The sequence below is a fragment of the Acomys minous genome (assembly GCF_964271855.1).
Source record: "Acomys minous genome assembly, chromosome: 10".
Lineage (NCBI taxonomy): Eukaryota > Metazoa > Chordata > Mammalia > Rodentia > Muridae > Acomys > Acomys minous.
This window is the reverse complement of record NC_140491.1, coordinates 9,347,600-9,365,031: the sequence shown is the minus strand read 5'-3', so window position 1 is coordinate 9,365,031 and position 17,432 is coordinate 9,347,600. Positions and strand designations below refer to the sequence as shown.

The 17,432-nt window shown below is 37.4% G+C and overlaps 1 long non-coding RNA gene across 7 annotated transcripts in view; it reads right to left on the bottom strand.

Moving 5' to 3' along the window:
* Positions 1–17,432, bottom strand: part of LOC311606698 — a 34,551-nt gene that overhangs the window by 13,134 nt on the left and 3,985 nt on the right. For 4 of the 7 annotated variants that reach the window (XR_014782407.1, XR_014782408.1, XR_014782410.1 and 1 more), the window contains exons 2-3: positions 3,508–3,574; positions 131–327 (exon numbers count right to left, since the gene is read on the bottom strand). This is a non-coding gene — a long non-coding RNA (uncharacterized lncRNA). Of the gene's footprint in view, positions 1–130; positions 328–2,474; positions 2,540–3,507; positions 3,575–17,432 lie in introns of all 7 variants that reach the window. The other 3 variants (XR_014782405.1, XR_014782409.1, XR_014782406.1) reach the window with 2 other exon arrangements.

Sequence of the window (17,432 nt, the reverse complement as noted above, 5' to 3'; positions counted from 1 at the left end):
GAAGAATGGCATCTAATAGTAATTCATAGGGGTCCTTTAGTCAACAAGAAGCCTTGTCTATGCCTAGACATTCATGTCTCAGCCAGTCTCAGAGCTACTCCCATAGGGTGGGATTAGCAATGTAAATTACCTTCTTGTTCTGCAGTTTACGTTCCTCACATCCTGATTGTAGCCCAGTCCGGCATTCCCCCTCAGTCAGTGGAAGATGATGTTCCTAGTCGTACTGCAACTTGGTATCCCAGGGCAGGTTGATCCCCGTGGGAGGCCTCCCTTTTCTGAGGAGATGGGAGGATTGGAGAATGGGAGAGGGGGGTGAAGAGGAAGGCACTGGGAGGAGAGGAAAGGGGGGAAGCTGAGATTGGTGTGTGAATTAATACATTATTTACAAATGTGATTCATTGAATTTGCATCGATTAATTTTCCCTTGCTGTTGGAAGACAATAAAGAATTTTTCAAAAGAGAAAACAAAATAATTGGGCTTTCTGTTAATTGGACTTTCATGTCATTATAAAAGATTTAATAATTAATGTTAAATTGTGAGAATATTTTGCAGAAATACACAGCGTGTATATAGCCTCATGGTTCAACCGGTAAATCAGTAAAATGAAGGTGCGGAAACCTCGTTAGATTGCTACAGTGCATGGGGACCTGGATTCCAAGAGAAAGAGAAAGCAAGGCCATGCATCTTGTATAATATTCCCTCTCAGGTAAGATTAGTTGACAACACAAGAGAATTTTCCCTGGCTTTCCCTGACAGGAACTTGATCCATCTTTCAGCCACAGCAATTTTTCTACCATATTCAGCAATAGCGGCTTTGAAGGGGCTTTCTTAGCTCATTTCCTGTTTATCAATCTCAAAAAGACATGCTGGAAACAGCAAAATGCAAATATCTTTATACTGAAATTAACCCAGTTCTTTTCATTTGTCTTTTATATGACTCAGCCTCGCTGTCGGCTGAACATGGGTAACAAATGCTTGTCATTGTAGAGTGCTCAAAGGGGAAGATCACCTACAAGGGAGATGGCTTCTTATGACAAAGATATGTCAACAGAAGAAACCACCTCTTTCTCTCATTTACTTGTCAATTTTTCTAAATAATACTTTCACATAATGTAGAGAGGAAGTTTATGTCATCACTTTAGGTAAATTTTGTGTTGTTAGGATATATATCTTTGAGTTTTCTAATTTAGCATTTTGACAAAATGGGTAAGAAGATGTCACGTAATTGCACAGTCTCATTTAAAAAAAAATATCTCCCTATTAATATGCAAATTTTGACCTTTCACCTGATATTAACCCAAAATCCTGTAGTATAAAATTTAATTAAAGAAATGTACTTCATAAAAAAGAGCAATTTTCCAATAGACTGTGTTTGATTTACCTCATCTATTTTTATCATTTGACATTTAGAATTTTTCATAAGAAAACTGCAGGAAAAAACATGTTCAGCTATATGGTTAAAGTATATGTAGCCTAAAGAAAAAATATTAATCAAAGTAAAATTTCAAACTCATTAATATATATTTCACTCCCTATATTTCAAAAAAGTTTAATATGTTTTATTTAACATTTTATCATTCAATGAACATTAAAATTAATGATAAGCAAAATGTGGTATGTTTATGTGATATAACTGACAAATTAGAATTGCATTGTTCCCAAATATGCCTTAAACTTTATGTCTTCCATTATCTTAATACTTTTATTTAAAATATTAACTATTTCTACCTTGTACAGTGGTGTTTAATGAATATACAACACTTATAAAGCTGGCCTTATAATCGCCTATAAATAAGACATAATATTAATTACTAAGTGACTTTGCTATCCCTAAAATTTCAAATATCTTTCAAAGAAATACAGTTCAATATAAAATAAAATAAATTTAACAAAATGAATAAATATAAGACAAAATACAAAAATTGACTCAAAAATAAAGCCAATCACACAATGTGTAGAGTTATACACATTTGCTGCGGTTTGAACATAATGTCGATAACCAATTATTTAACAGAGAACAGTGGCAGGAAATCTCCAATAGACACTGTACCAACTATCCAGAAAAATCAAAATAATTTAAAATAGTGTCAGCATGATAATGTCTCCTAAGACTCGCCAGGGTGGAAAATAAGGGTGTATGCTACAACAGGTATATTCACTTTTCCAGGATTTCTTTCTTCCTGTTACACAAGTGCATTTTCAAAAACAAAACAAAAACCAAACAAACAAAGCAGCCAACATGGGCAGAACAGACTTCTGTACAACAGGTAACACTTCCACCTGCTTGCTGAATCATTTTGATGATATGTTGAGAAATATAATATGTAAGGGAGTCAAAATTTATCCCCCAATGAAGTGTAGAAACACAACACTCCTGCTGGCCATTAAGGACAAATGTTAACTTACAGAAGGGTTAGTCAGCAAAGATGCAAGCATGGGTGTGACATATGGGAGGGCAGCCGTGCTCACCCACCTGCCAGGGAGATCAGGTGGTTATCCTACACACTGACTCAGGTTCATTGCGAAAGAACTTTGCATCTAAGATGACAGAAAAACATACTGTTTAGACTCCAAGCTACAGAGGAAGAGAGGATGTTTCTACTGTCTTGCTTCTTAGGAAATTGATGGTCATTATGAGGAACACTTAGTGAGAAGCTGTTAGCATGCCCGCATGAACCTGAACAAGTTAGGGCCACTTATACTCTTGGCTTGACATTGCTATAAAAATTTACAGGTTAAAAATTAAGATACTGGAAAAAATTGTGTTGTACACTGTTAATCCTGGAGCTTGGTATGAAGAGGTGGGTGGATCTCTGCACATTTGAGGCCAGTCTGGTCTACATAGCAAGGCCTAGGCCAGATAGGGCTATATAGAGAAGTCTTATGAAAGAAAAAGAAAGAAAGAAGCCCAAAGTCATGTGAGTAGTAAATAGTGACAGTAACAATAGAAGTCATAATTACTGGCAGCAAATTCTGAACAAGATTCAGAATGAAATGCCTTCTGTATAAAAATGGAGTATTGTAAAGTATTTCTTACAATTCACAAAATACATATATTTGCAAAAGAAAAAAGTATAATCTGGAAATATTTTTATGTGCTTGAGAAAAGCTGACCTATATGGAAGAGAATGGGCAGTTATGCAACCTTTCAAGTTATAGTGCAAGTGCGAAGAGAAACAGAACTCTTTACCAACCAGGAAAGAAAATGGCCTTGAGTGTACAGACAAAATATATTAACTGATTTTTACATGTATATCATAAAGTTTATTAGTAACATTCAGTTATAAAAGTTTTAAATGAAAGAATAATATAAAATTGGTGTTACATCAACAAAAATTGAATAAGATAGCTTAATATAAAGCAAAAATGTTAAAATACAATGTATAAAGTTGTTATTGATAGTGGCTTTAATTTTGGCTCCAAACATATAGTCCCTTTTTAATATAGTTACATGTACCTTGACTCAAGCAAAGAGATTTTGAGAATATAAATTTAGAACTACTTACTTTTTGTAACTTGAGACAAGATCATTCTGGATTATATAGATGGTCCTTTAATCCAAAGAAAATTGTCCTCCCAGGAAAAGAAGACAAGAGAGTAAGTGCAAACATTCCCACACAATAAGGGCAGAAGTTCGCATTTCTATCGCCCCACCAGCCAATCCCTTGAGCTGTTAGAAAATGAGAAGAGCAATGAAAAATGTCTCCTTGGTTCCTTGGAGAGAGCAAAGTCTTGCCAATCTTGATTTAAGGGCCTCTGGCCTCCAGAAATGTGATAGAATTTCTGTTGTTTAAAGCTATCAAATCTAAGGTTAATTTCTTTGAGCAGCCCAAGGCTAGCACAGTACCTGTCTACATAGATATTTCAGTATTCTGATAAAAGGTCAATTTCAACTTGCGAGTGAATCTCAATAAAAATGAAATTTTTATTGTGTCAGTGGTCAGAAATATTCTGTTGTTAGTGAGCAGAAAAGAGCTGCTAAAATAAGAAAATGTAATGTTTGTATATAAGAACATATGGATAAAATATTACTATTATTTAACTGAAAATGTAATAATGGAAGTCTAGAATTTAATGTACTGGGAATAATAACTTTAAAGGGGATTACCTCAGGACAGATAATTTTCTACTTACTATGAATATCATATACTACTGTCATGGGCCCATAGGAGAAATGGCAGAATCAATACAAGAAGCTAGACTTCTCAGCCAAACCTGTTGGGTATTGAAGATCTATAAGAACCATTGGAAGTCATGGTCAGAGTCATGAAAATAAACATGTATGCACACATTGCCTTCCTTCATGTATGAGCATTCACGTATGCACACTGCCTTTCTTCAAGTTTCTTCTATCCTAGCAGTCCATTGGAAATACAACCTACATCCAGGCCAGGTCTTATACTCACATCACCTTCCCCAAGGTCAATATTCTGTAGAGATAGTTCATGGATAGACAACCCAGTACTATGACCAGTCCTGCACATCCCTTAATCCACTCAAATTGACAACCAATGTGTCATCATAGCTCTAATGTGGGGAGAGGTAGAGGGACACTGGAGTGTAGTGGGAGTGTTGGTTTCTTTAAAAATTAAGTTATGTATGTAAACATGTTTTTAATTTAATCCCAGGTGTGGGATACAGGGATGCTTAAGATTGTCCACTGTGACAGACTCTATGCTGGGTGCTGGCTCTGAGAGGAACTGTGATCTTTGCCAGCTACAGATAGTTTAATTCTGAGGACTCTGGAGAGGAAATAAATGCCAAAACCCAGAGAGGGGAGGTTGGGCTCTGAGAAAGGAGAAGAAGGTTGTTGCTGCTCCTCCCACCCCTGCTGCTGCTCCCGGATGCTGTTGCTGCAGTTTGATGACAAGTTGGAGATATCCTGACTATGAGGATTGGACTTTCCCCAAGAACCCAATGACTCTAACCAGCAGGAAGTAGCTAAAGAGAACTCCAACACTAACATCTTTTCTTTTCTACCTGGTGTTGGGGTGTTGGAAGGCATTGGGGTGGAGAAATGATGTAGAGGCAAAAGAACACCAATAAAATAGATTTTTAAAATAGCACCAACAGAGCAGAGAACTGAAATTGGTGGTGGGGGGGGACATCTCTGGGACAGGGGTAACACCCAGGAGTCTATGCAGATGACCCTACCTGGGATTCCTAGCAGTAGGGGTTAAGAAACCTAAATTCACCACCTCCTGTAGCCAGGTGAGACTCCTAGTGGGCAAAGGGGACAGCAACCCACCCATATAACCTTCAACCCAAAATTTGTCTTGCCTACAATTAGTGCAGATATAAAGATGAAGGCAAGGTGGAGGGAATGCCAAACCAATGACTGCTGCAACTTGAATCCCACCCCACATTAGAGAGCCAACCTCTGTCACTATTAAAGATGCTCTGCTATGCCTGCAGATAGGAGTTTGGCGTAACTATCTTCTGAGAGGCTTCATCTAGCAGCTGATGGAAACAGAAGCAGAGACCCACAGCCAAACAATAGGTAGGGGTTAGGAAGTCTTGTGGAAGACTGCAGGGAAATATTGAGGGAGCTGGAGGGGTGAAGGGGACCACAAAAAGACCCACAGAGTAAAGTAACCTGGGCCCATGGGGGCTCACAGAGACTGAGCCACCAACCAAAGAGCATGCACAGGCTGGACCTAGACACCCTAGCAGATGCAGCAGATGGGCATGCTGGTCATCATTCGCGTCCTCTAAAAATGAGTAGGGCTGTTTCTGACTCTGTTGCCTGCATTTGGATTCTTTTCTCCTAACTGGACTGCTTTGCCTGGCCTCTTTGGAAGAGGATGCCTTATCCCTGGTGTGACACAGTACGCTGGTACCCACTGCTACTCAGAGGAGGAGGAGAGGTGGAGGGGGGGGAAGTGGGATGGGGCTTGGGGGAAGGACTAGGAGGAGAGGAGGGAAGGGGAAGAAATGAGGCTGTAAAGTGATTAAATATGTAAACACATACATACATACATACATACATACATACATACATACATTAAAGATGGATCTTCCCTCTCAAGTCTCTGATGGGGTTGAAGACCAGATAGCTTCATTTTATAATTAAGCTTAGTTGTTTAGGGGGTAGTATGTTTTTAGGTCTAAATAGATGTTTTAAGTTGATAAAAATGAGATATACTAGATACTGATTTACATTTAGAAATTTAGACTCACCAAAACAGGGAAATGTTTTCTTCAAGGTTGCCAAACACAAATAGTCAAAACACTTATATAATTCCTGATTGTTTTGTCATGGTTCTTCTTGCTGTATGTAGTTTATTTTATATATATGTAATATATAAATGTTCTTGTAAAATAAAAAATACTTAAAGATGGGTCTTCCCAATTTAAATAGTTTAAATAAGAAAAATCTCTGATGTGTGTATTCAGAAGCTTGATTTTCAGTTAATTCTAGATATAGTCAATTTGACAACCAAGAGCATCCATTATAACCACTTAGCACACAGGATCTCTGGTGCCCCATATTTGGCCATGTCCCTTTGTTGGGGAGGCCCAATGGCACTCGGAGGAAGGATAGCGGACTACCAAGAAAAGACTTGATACCCTAGCACCATATTCAGGGGGAGGAGGTCCCCCACAGCCACAGTCATAGGGAAGGAGGATTGGGGTGAAAGTGGGAGGGAGGGAGGAATGGGAGGATGCATGGGATGGGATAGAAAATGAGATGTAATATGAATTATTTTTAATTTCCAATAAAAATGTGTTATTATTAAAAAAATAACCACTTAGCAAACCAGTGATAGTAAAACTGATTATTTTTTGCCACTGATATTTGTTTTATACTATGACATTACTTTGTTTATATATACTTGTATCCATCCAACATTAAGACTCTTCATATGCTATAGAGATATTCATGTTCATCTGACTTTTGGTTCATTGTGAGGTATGCAAAATTTTGATACCCAACTCAATATTTCTAAAATATGTTCAACTGTATGACTATAGACAATAAGACTGCATGTAGATTCAGATGCCCACTAGCACAGCATGACTCTGTTAATTCCCTCAACAAGCAATCTCTGCCTCAAAACCTGATTTTCATATTAAGTTTTCTAGTCCTGACTTGCCATGGAACACACATAAATACACCTACAGAGGCCCCTGTTGATAGAATCTAAATGTCAGTTACCAGGAATAATCTTTGGAAGGCAAGAAATCCATGTTAGTTAGGAAAAAGACATACGATCATCAAACATACAGTTACTGTCTGCCTTACATCGGGACTATCATGAACTCTTCCCTAACTTATAAACCTTTTAGACTGAGGGACATAGTTCAGAATTTAAAAATTAAAACAAGGACACATTAGTGGAATGGGCCAATATTAAAGATAAAGGAGCTGAATTTCTCCCTTCTCAGATGAAAAAACATGGGCTTCAGGTTTAAAATATCCCTAAGTAAGCAAAAATAATGAAATTCAATACACAATTGAATTTATAAATTATATAAACATACTACATTTTTCATGACTTGTAGAAATTCTGGATTAGGTTTTTCATCATTCTAAAATGTTCAAGGGATGGTAGAATGAATCTGTGTGAAATATGCTCAGAGTAAACTTTCAAGATACTTAACATTATCAAACAATTTATGCAGTGCCAATTTTACAAGTGGGGATTAAGATTACTATAGTTCAAATATTACGAATTGCTATATTTAAGGTCATTTTTAGTAAAAGCTATCACTGTTTTCATCCAACAATTTTCGGCATATTGAGAAGTAATATGGTACTAAACATATAATCCCATGGAATTTCATTTTTAGCAGAGATATTTGTCCCTTAGACTGTGAAAATACTTGGTTTCATAGAAAATCTGCCACTTCTCCATAGCTAAGTATGTCTCAAATGCATCATTTGCCTAGATGTCACTCTAGAGTTGATAACTTTCATCATTCTTCCTGAGAAGGCTTTCCTGTATACCTTGATTAGGCTGATATAATCCCATAAAATATATAGTAGAAGAACAGGTAGTCCACACTAAGTTCTTTCCAACTCATATTTTTTCAAAATACCCAGCTCCAGAGATCAGAGAGCCATTTCAAAGACTGTCTTCCCTTGCATCCCCAGCAGTTTCAAAGTGCATGCTCCCTCATGCTGCTCGCCCAGCTCCTCTCAAGATACAGAAGATTCCAGAGCTGCATAACAGAGCTGGTGTCAAATCCCTCATGAGATGGCTGCTCACCACCTTGGGGATTTTCCCCCTCATTATGACCCTGGAACTGTCCTGTGGTGGGCACAGAGCTCTGAAATGCTCATTGTATACATATCAAGCTCTGAGAAATCAGCAGCATGCAGTAGTAATGTCTTGATTTACAAAATTTATTGCAATATCTCTGTTAAAATTCAAAAATAGAATAAAGCTATCCTATAGTTTTGTGAGTACAAATTATTTTAAAGCAACAAAATGTATTTTTACATATTAGACTTGAAGAGTATCAGTGCCTATATACGGCATTATATATCAGAAACACAGTCTAATGACCCTTTCTTCATAAATGATATTATTAGTTGTTTTTGAGATTATAATATTATTACATCATTTCTCTTTCCTATTTCTTCCCTCAGAACTGTATCATTTTAATTACCTAACAGTATTAGATTGTAAGGGACAGAAAACTGTTTTAACTAACAGTTATCTGTGAAGTTTCTTTAGCCAAGATTAAGTTATTTTGAACACCTGCTGTTTTGTAATGAAAATTCAATCAAAATATTACTCAGTCCTATAGACAATAATGTGAAATACTAGAGAAAGCAGTACATTTAAATATATTTTGAAAGGACATTCACAAAATGTTTCTTAGGAACTTTATACGCTTCACATTTTAAATGGCAAAATTGTGCATGTTTGTGTGCACGTGCACATGTGGCTGTGTGTGCCTATGTGTGATGTTTAAGATTGCAACAGACTACCTATACAAGTTATTTGCAAACCTATTTCAAAAATACTTGAAGAAACACTTTAAAATGAGGATTAAGTTTCATATTTCAGAAGATTTGGTTCATGGTTACTTGGTTCCACTGTTCTGGGGCTGTATTGTGGCCATACATTATGATGGTAGCAGTGTACGGCTGAGGCTGTTGGCTCATGCCACACAAGAAACAGAAAAAGAAAAACTATAGCAGTACAAGATGAGGAAAAGACATAGACTTCAAGGACACAACCTCAGTAATCTACGGCTTCCATATCAAACCGACCTTCTACATACCATTTCACCACTTTCTAATAATGTGTTTTGTATAGTCCACAAATGAAACATACTATTAAATTAACATGAAATCACATGGCCTAATATGTTCACAGACACACTTAAGTAGGTGCTCTTAATTATTCCTTAATACAATAAAGGTGCTGATAAAGATTAACCATTACATTACATTAATAAGAACTTACAAAGGTGAGGCAAAACTATACTTATTATATTTATTCATTAACCTTTGCAAAACTCAGTCATTCAAGTATTAGTAAAGAGAGTATTAAAAAGAACCTTGTGCACTAGAGAAATTACTGATTTTTCTATCTCAGCATCCCACTTCTCTTCTTTTAAAATTTTACTTCCATACAATATATTTTGATCACATTTCCCATTCCCCAACTCCTTCCCATGTGCTCCCCTCCTCCCGATCTACCCAGTTTTATGTTCTTGCAATATATACCTCGCTCTGAAAAAAAGTAAAAGTCAGTAAAATGAATATTTAAAAAACAGTAGAACAATAGAAGCCAAAATGAAACAACCCACAAGAAAACAAAACAATTTTTAAAAAAGCAAAACAACGACAACAAAAACCATGGAGTTCACTTTGTTTTTTGCTAACTACGCCTGGCCCTGAACCTGGCTGGGAGTGTGATTGATATATCCAATGTCACTTGATTGGAAAAACTGATTTCCCCTTTGCCTGCAGGTATCAATTACAACTAGCTTTTTTGTTAGGACTTGGATCCTGTGTCCAATTTCCTCTCTCAGTATGCTGATTTAGTCTGGCTTGAGTCCATTCAGGCCTATGCAACAGAAGCCTAGCTTTTAAATCAAGTTGAGGTGGTAGAATACAGAGCTGTTAGAAAAAAATATCTGGCCATAAAAATGTATTAAGGAAATAACAAAATACCTATGTCTAATGTTGTGGCGTGACACTATTATAGCACAAGCCATGTTTCAGCATTTCCTGACCCTATCCCTAAGTTTTTCTTGGCTAACAAAAATTATTTCACTTTGTTTAAACAACTCTTAGTTGAATATTTCAGTCATTGCACTCTGCTCAGTGAAACATGACATTTTTTCCTTCTTGTATGGGATTCGCTAAGTAGTACTTTAAAACAAACAAACACAGGTAGAAATATCCAGAAAAGTTTGGCAGTTAAATCCCTAAATTGAATGGGTTTTGCTATATAACAACCATTTCTGAACTTTGATTATCTATGGGCAGTATGTGGTTAAGCCACTGGACGAGGCTCAGCTGCATAGTTTTCTGCTAGTATTTCTTAGTGTTGTTCATACCGGTGTAGTATCTGATGCCTTGAAGGGGACACTATGATTGGAATGGACCTCAGATGTCTGGATAGTGGCTAGGACATCTTTTCCTTCTTCAAGTTCTCTTAAGACAATAATCCACATAGTGGTGTATTCTCATCAGACAAAGGCAGAATAGTGTGGCGTCCACACCACCGCGGTACCAAGTCAAGGGCGAGGGACTGCAGATTTAACTTACACACACATACACACACAATAACACAGCGGGTCCTTCATGCTAAGAGAGAGCAGACGCAGCAGCAGCAGTTTTTATTCAGTGTTCAAAGAGCCTAATAGGCAGCAAAACAGGAATGCCACTCACAGGTGAAATCCCTCACGAGGTAATTGCACACAGGAGGAAAAGTTCGGAGGAGGGGTGGGGTGCGATCTCAGAGCAGTAAACATGACCAGCTGACCAACAAAAACACAGACATGGAAGCTGCTAGAAATAGGACATGAAACAGCAAGACAGGCAGGCAGCCCAGTCGGGCCTGGCTCCTACAGAATAGAGGACAGTGGACTCCAAAATTTATTCTAGGTCCAGATTTTGAAACTTACACAATACAATTTCACCTAATTCTAATGCTCAATGTCATAAGGTAGGTCAATTTTTTTTTGAGTAGGAGAAGTTTTCTGTCTCTTGAAGGAAGATGCTTCCAAGTTTGTGTACGTGCCTTTAATCACTGCTCAAATTACAACAAAATATACACAAATAGTTATAAACCTGTTTTTATGACATAAGAACTTGGACTGATTTTAGAAGACTTTGACAATATTTGTCATATATACACATATTTTTCAAACAAGGAATTTATTCTTGATGGGTCATCCTAGAGGAAAAATACATGCAAAGAAATGATAGCGTAAGGACTCAAATGGCAGTATTTATTTACAGAATATTGACAAATTAGGAACTAATTTAATCTGTAATAATTAGAAGCATATACTATAAGCTACAGTAATTCATAAATAGGAAACTGTTGTGTAGTTAAAAGTTAGTGTACGTTTACATATCCACATGTACTTACTTTCAAAGTTTTAATTTCAAATGAAAAGCCAAGTTACAGTAGGACATGTATAGACAGGCTACATGCAACTCCATGTGCAGCCTTTTGAAACATAACATATATGGTGGTGTTGTTAGTTACTTTATGTCGCTGTGACCACTATCAGACCAGAAGCACTGTAGGGAACCAAGGATTATTTTTGGATTACTCACTAAGAAGAAATGCTACCCACCCTGGTAGAGAAGGCAGCGTGTGACAGAGGCACGTGGTGAATGATTGCACTTCATCCATGGAAATGAATGGGAGAAGGAAGGACGTGCGCCAGACTACGAAAACTCACGTCCTGCCTCTGTGACCCCCTTCCTTCAGGAGGCTTCTACCTCCTAAAGGTTCTACAGCTCAACAGAACAGTGCCACCATTTGGGGACCAAGTGTTCAAATGCGTGAGCGAAGGGGGACATTTCACGTTCAAACTGAATACATCTAAAAAATAATCGTGTTCAAGTATTGATCACATTCATTAAATATATACATTACTTCCACAAGTCCATTGAAGTTCTTACTGAGCTAAAATCCATCACCATTACAAAATTTAAATGTTAGCCAGATTATACCTAAGTAGACTATCTCTGCAAATGTCTAACATCTAATTAGTATTAACTGATGTTTTTCAAAAGGGGAATCAGAGATTAGAGAAGACTATATGATAAAGAATCTTGTTTTAGTTCCCGCCATTTGATACTGTTTTGAATTGATCATTATCATTGCCGCCCTAAAAAAAATATTATTTATCCTTAATGATGGTACCTTGCTTTAAAAATGTGAGATAAATCATATAACCTCTTGGTCATTGTTCAGTTTGAATGACTTGGATAATCCTCATTATGTATTCTCTGAGAGACCTCTGCCTGACACCCTCATTCAATAAAAAACTTTCAGCTGGCTCTTCCTTCCATTTATGGCACACTTTCTTTGACCTTCTCTGGGTCTGCTAGAAATTTCTATTCTCATAAGCGTCTGACAAGGCCACATTCATTCTGCCCTTTCGCTCCCATTGTCATTTAAAGGTCAGGCTGTGTCAATGCCATGCTCATTTGTTTTACCATGTGGTATTCAGAATCACATAAGTCTGAAATGCCTGAAGCCCAGGACAGAAGGCGACCGTTGAAAACTTAGAAGGAAAAAAAATGCCTAACTTTTACAAAATTTATTTTCGAATATATATTTAATGCAGTGTTGAAGTTAAAATGACAACTTGATATTCAGTTCTTAGGGAATTATTGGTGCATCTTAAATAAGAGAAATCATTCGTTTACATTTTTTTTTCTAAAAAAAAAAATTGCAAGAACCTCCTATTTGCCAAGCACTTTTCTTGGTGTTTGTGAGACATGATTGAACAAAACAGAGATCTTTTCTTCGTTTAATGCGTCCTATACAATATTAACGAGATAAAATCACATTTAGATGTGTCAGATTGTGATTATCCAATGCAGAGAAAGTGAAAGCAGGATGGGGACGCTAAGTGAAGTTAGGAGATGCAGCTCCTCGCAGAGAGAGGTTGTTGGGAATGTCTGATTTATGTGCTTACATTTAAACATGTGTTTAAGAAACCAAAAGTATGTTCTACTCAGCGTTCCAGGTGGAATACTATCTGTAGTGATCTTCAGGGGAAATATGCCTTTCTGCACCTAAGGAATAACAAATTATATGATTATAAAGTATTAACTTAAACAATAATTTGAAAATACCATACGCTGGATCTTTGAGAAAGGATTTGTTTAATTCTTGTTTTACACAGTATATAAGATGAAGAGCGTGATCATACAAACAATCCATTTATATTCTAAAGTTGGCTTTTTTGTTTAAAAACATTTAAATCTTTTTTTTTCTCCATTGGATGTTTGAAACAGATGTTGCACCATGTAGCCCTGGTTGGCCTGAAATTTGCTATGCAGAACAAGACTGTCTCTGACCTGGCTATAATCCACCTGTCCTAGGCTCTCTGGTGCTAGGATTTCAAGTTACACCACTCTGCCTGGCCTGTTAACCCTTTGTAATGGCTTTGGTGATAATATTGAGTGAGAATTTCAGAGAGGAAAAGTATACTGTGGAGAATAAATGATCGAAATAAAAACAAAAGTGATGAGGTCAGAGATGATACATCTACAAGAAAGGTAGTTGGGGCTAGAGTAAATAGGAGAACAAACAAACAAAAACAATGTGTAATTACTTTACTTCCTCTGATACAATGTTTGAAATAAAGTTATTTTAATATAACAGAATTTTTGGGACTATGATCCACATATGAAAGAACACATGGCACTTGTCTTTCAGAGCCTAAGTTACTCACACAGTATAAGTTTTTCTATTTCTATCCATTTACTTTCAAGTTTTATGATTAAAATTTTAAGCTGAGTAGAATTATCCTTTGTATATGTGCTACAATTTTATTGTTCCTTCATCTGCTGGTAGTATCTAGGTTGGTTCTATTGCCAAGCTACTCTGGGTAAAACAGCAACAAACAGGAAAGCACATATCTCGGAAGGAAGATACAGAGTCCTTTGGGTAGATGCCCACTACTGACATAGCTGAGTCATATACCAGCCTATCTATAGCTTTTTGAAGAACCTCCACATTGAGTGAGATGCATCATGGATGCACAAGTTTATTCTCCCACTAACAATGAGTAAAAATTTCTTTTTCCACAATGATATGAGCATACATTTTACATTATTATATTAATAACAATAAATATGACATAGTGAGATGGAGTTTCAAGGTAGTTTTACTTTACATTTGGATGAGGGATAAAGATAGCAAAGTTTTTACCTACAATTAATATATGCTGTTTGAGAAATCTCTACTCAGTTACAAAAAGACAGCCTCACACACATGCGTGTTATACACATATCCATGTGTGTGATGTTGTATCTGTGTTTAATATTTTAGTGAAGTGTTGCAGGCCCAGAAAGGTGAGCACTGTACATTCTCATATGTAAATGCTACCTTTGAACCTTCAGCCACATGTGTTCACTATAGAGCATCTGTAGAATCTAGAAAGGCAGAAAGGGATCATTCCTAGGGGATATCTTGGGGAGAGAACATAGTAGAACATAGGTGACTAAACGTGGGAAAGGGAACACTGGCGATAGACAGGTTCAAGCAGGGAAGAGAGGAGAGGGGATGAAAGTGAAGGCGAGAGCAAGAAGTGAGCCAAAATAAAGGATATACGAAACTGTTACATAAAAACCCATTATTTTGTAAGCCAATTAAAATAGATATATTTCAAAATATAAGAGGAGGATACTCTGCATGGCTTAATGATGGCACTTCTGGAATCTATTATTCAATCAAACAAAACTCACAGTTTCCGAGGACTTCCTTGTCAGCTGTTGGTCAGGGAAGCCCCGCAGGCCCTCCACTCAACAGACGCTATTGCCATTTTCTTCTTGGTTACCCACAAGAGGAAGAAGATACGGTTCTTATTTCTGAAGGCTTAAAGAATGAAACTGATGGAACTGAGAAGGAAGCTGTGTCTCCTCTGGCTACCTCTGTGGTTACAAAAGGTGCTAGACCAGCTGCTGAGAGAGAGAAAACAATAATCTCAACCAGGCTCAGTCCTAGAAACTACAGTGCCAACCTGCCGGCTACATGGTGCCCGCTGGTAAAATAGTGGCCCAACCGTTATGGCGGTAACTACCTGCTCTGTGATTGAAATCAATGTCTGAATATATATTCAGATATGGTACCTAATTACAGTCTAATTGTTTATATTTATACCCATAAACAAAAAGCTACTCTTATAAATAAATACTCTTATAGATAAATTTCTTTTTGCATCGAAAGTGATGAATGCAAAGATTCCTGGATGCTCAGAGACGAATGAGTGCTCAGCTCTCAACAAGACATTTATAAAATCACCTCTAATGCTTGAGGAACATTGTAGAAGAGCTATACAGAATGAGGGACCCAAAAATACAGAGAACTGTTCTGTCAAGAGCATGATATAGCTACTGAAAACACGATCCCAGGGCAGCTGCAGTTGTTTCTTTGGAACCTATACAAGACTGGGCCTGTCAACAGCCAATTACGGATCAGAAAAGGGGTCATGGGGATCTTTTCTTGTTGCCGAACTATTGGCACTCAGTGGACTAATTTCAGTAGTATCCCAAATGGTGAGCCAGCCAGACTCCAGTGGGCATTAACAAACCCACAGTCCACCAATGGTTCTGATTAAAATGAAAGGATTACAACATGAATCAAAAAGCCATAAAGGCATGAAATGGGCCTAAAGGTGGACTCAAAGTAATAAATATACTCACAAAAGAGTAAAGACAAATTAACAGAAAAAAATATGAGAATCACAAGGCCACTTATTAAACATCTCAAGATGTACTACAGAAAGATGTCATTTCTCAAGAAAGCCTCAGAAGGCATTGTTTTCAGAAGATGCAGAGAGACCTGCATTCCTGTAGGGCCTCTTTTTCTGCAATTGTTTCAAATTGTATTTATCACAGTGCTGTGGGTCCCTATATGCTCTGGTTCCTCCAGGGTAGTTTCTGTAGCATTCTCCTTTACTGTTTATATTTTCTCCTTAACCAGCTCAAACACAATATCATTGAGCTAGGCAATAAAACTTTAAATGTTCTAGTTAGGCTATCCATGATCAGGCCAATGAGTTTTGCATCAGTCATAAAATATTGAAGAGCAAGGCCAGGGAAAATAAAACGGTGTAGGGGTACTACCCTTCTATGTGACAAAATAAGTGAGCAGGGCCATTTATTGGGGTAGCAGTGGTAATTACAGATATCTTTATAACATATAACAATGAAGATTTCTATCATGTCCTATCAACTGCTGGGTCATACAAAGATAAAATATCATCGTACAACCATCAGCATCTTGTTGCTATACAGCTGGGGTTTGCTGTTCACATAGCTCTTCAGATGTTGTGAGCATCTGTAGCCAAGGCAGCTGGCAATATGGCAGACCACAGAGAAGCACAGTAGAATGTGCTTCTACCCACGTGAAAGAGAGATACTGACTAAATGTTTGCTATGAATATATATTATCTGATTTGCATCTTACTATACCACATTAGTGTTTTTCTCAACTGGCATAGCCTGATGAGGATAATTTTATATTTACTTAATAGTCACAGTAAATATTACAATGTGCCAAACATAACGATGTGGGATGTAGAGAGTTCACCAGCATAGACCTTAGTGTTCAGAAGTAAGCGAGGCAACATGACAAAAGCATATGTAGAAATTAATTAGAAAGTATTTATTTTGTTATCCTAAGATGAATTTTCAGAACCAGTATTAAAAATAAGGAAAGACAATGACTTAAAGTAGTTAGAGTTAAAAAGCGAGTGCTGAGGTCTGAGATAGCTTAATCTCACCTGGGTTCAATCTTCAGAGCCTACGTGAACAGCCAGGCTTGACGGTGCATGCTCCAGCCTCAGTGCTTTGATGGCGCATGCTCCAGCCTCAGTGCTTTGATGGCGCATGCTCCAGCCTCAGTGCTTTGATGGCGCATGCTCCAGTCTCAGCGCTTTGATGGCGCATGCTCCAGTCTCAGCGCTTTGATGGCGAACGCTCTAATCTCAGTGCTCTGAAAATGGAGACAGGCAGACATTCTGGAGGGCTCACTGCTTACTCAGTAGGTAGACTCAGGAGTCACTGACTCAAAAGACTGGGTGGAAAGCACCTAGTGAGTACCCCCTGAAGCTGACTCCTCCTCCCACACTACAAAGATGTACGTGTATGACTAATAAGCACACATGGTCACACCAGCGTACATATGAATACGCATGTACACAGACACTCACTTAAATAAAAAAATGCATTTCTAATTATTTTAGGAAAGAACGCATGCCATCTTAA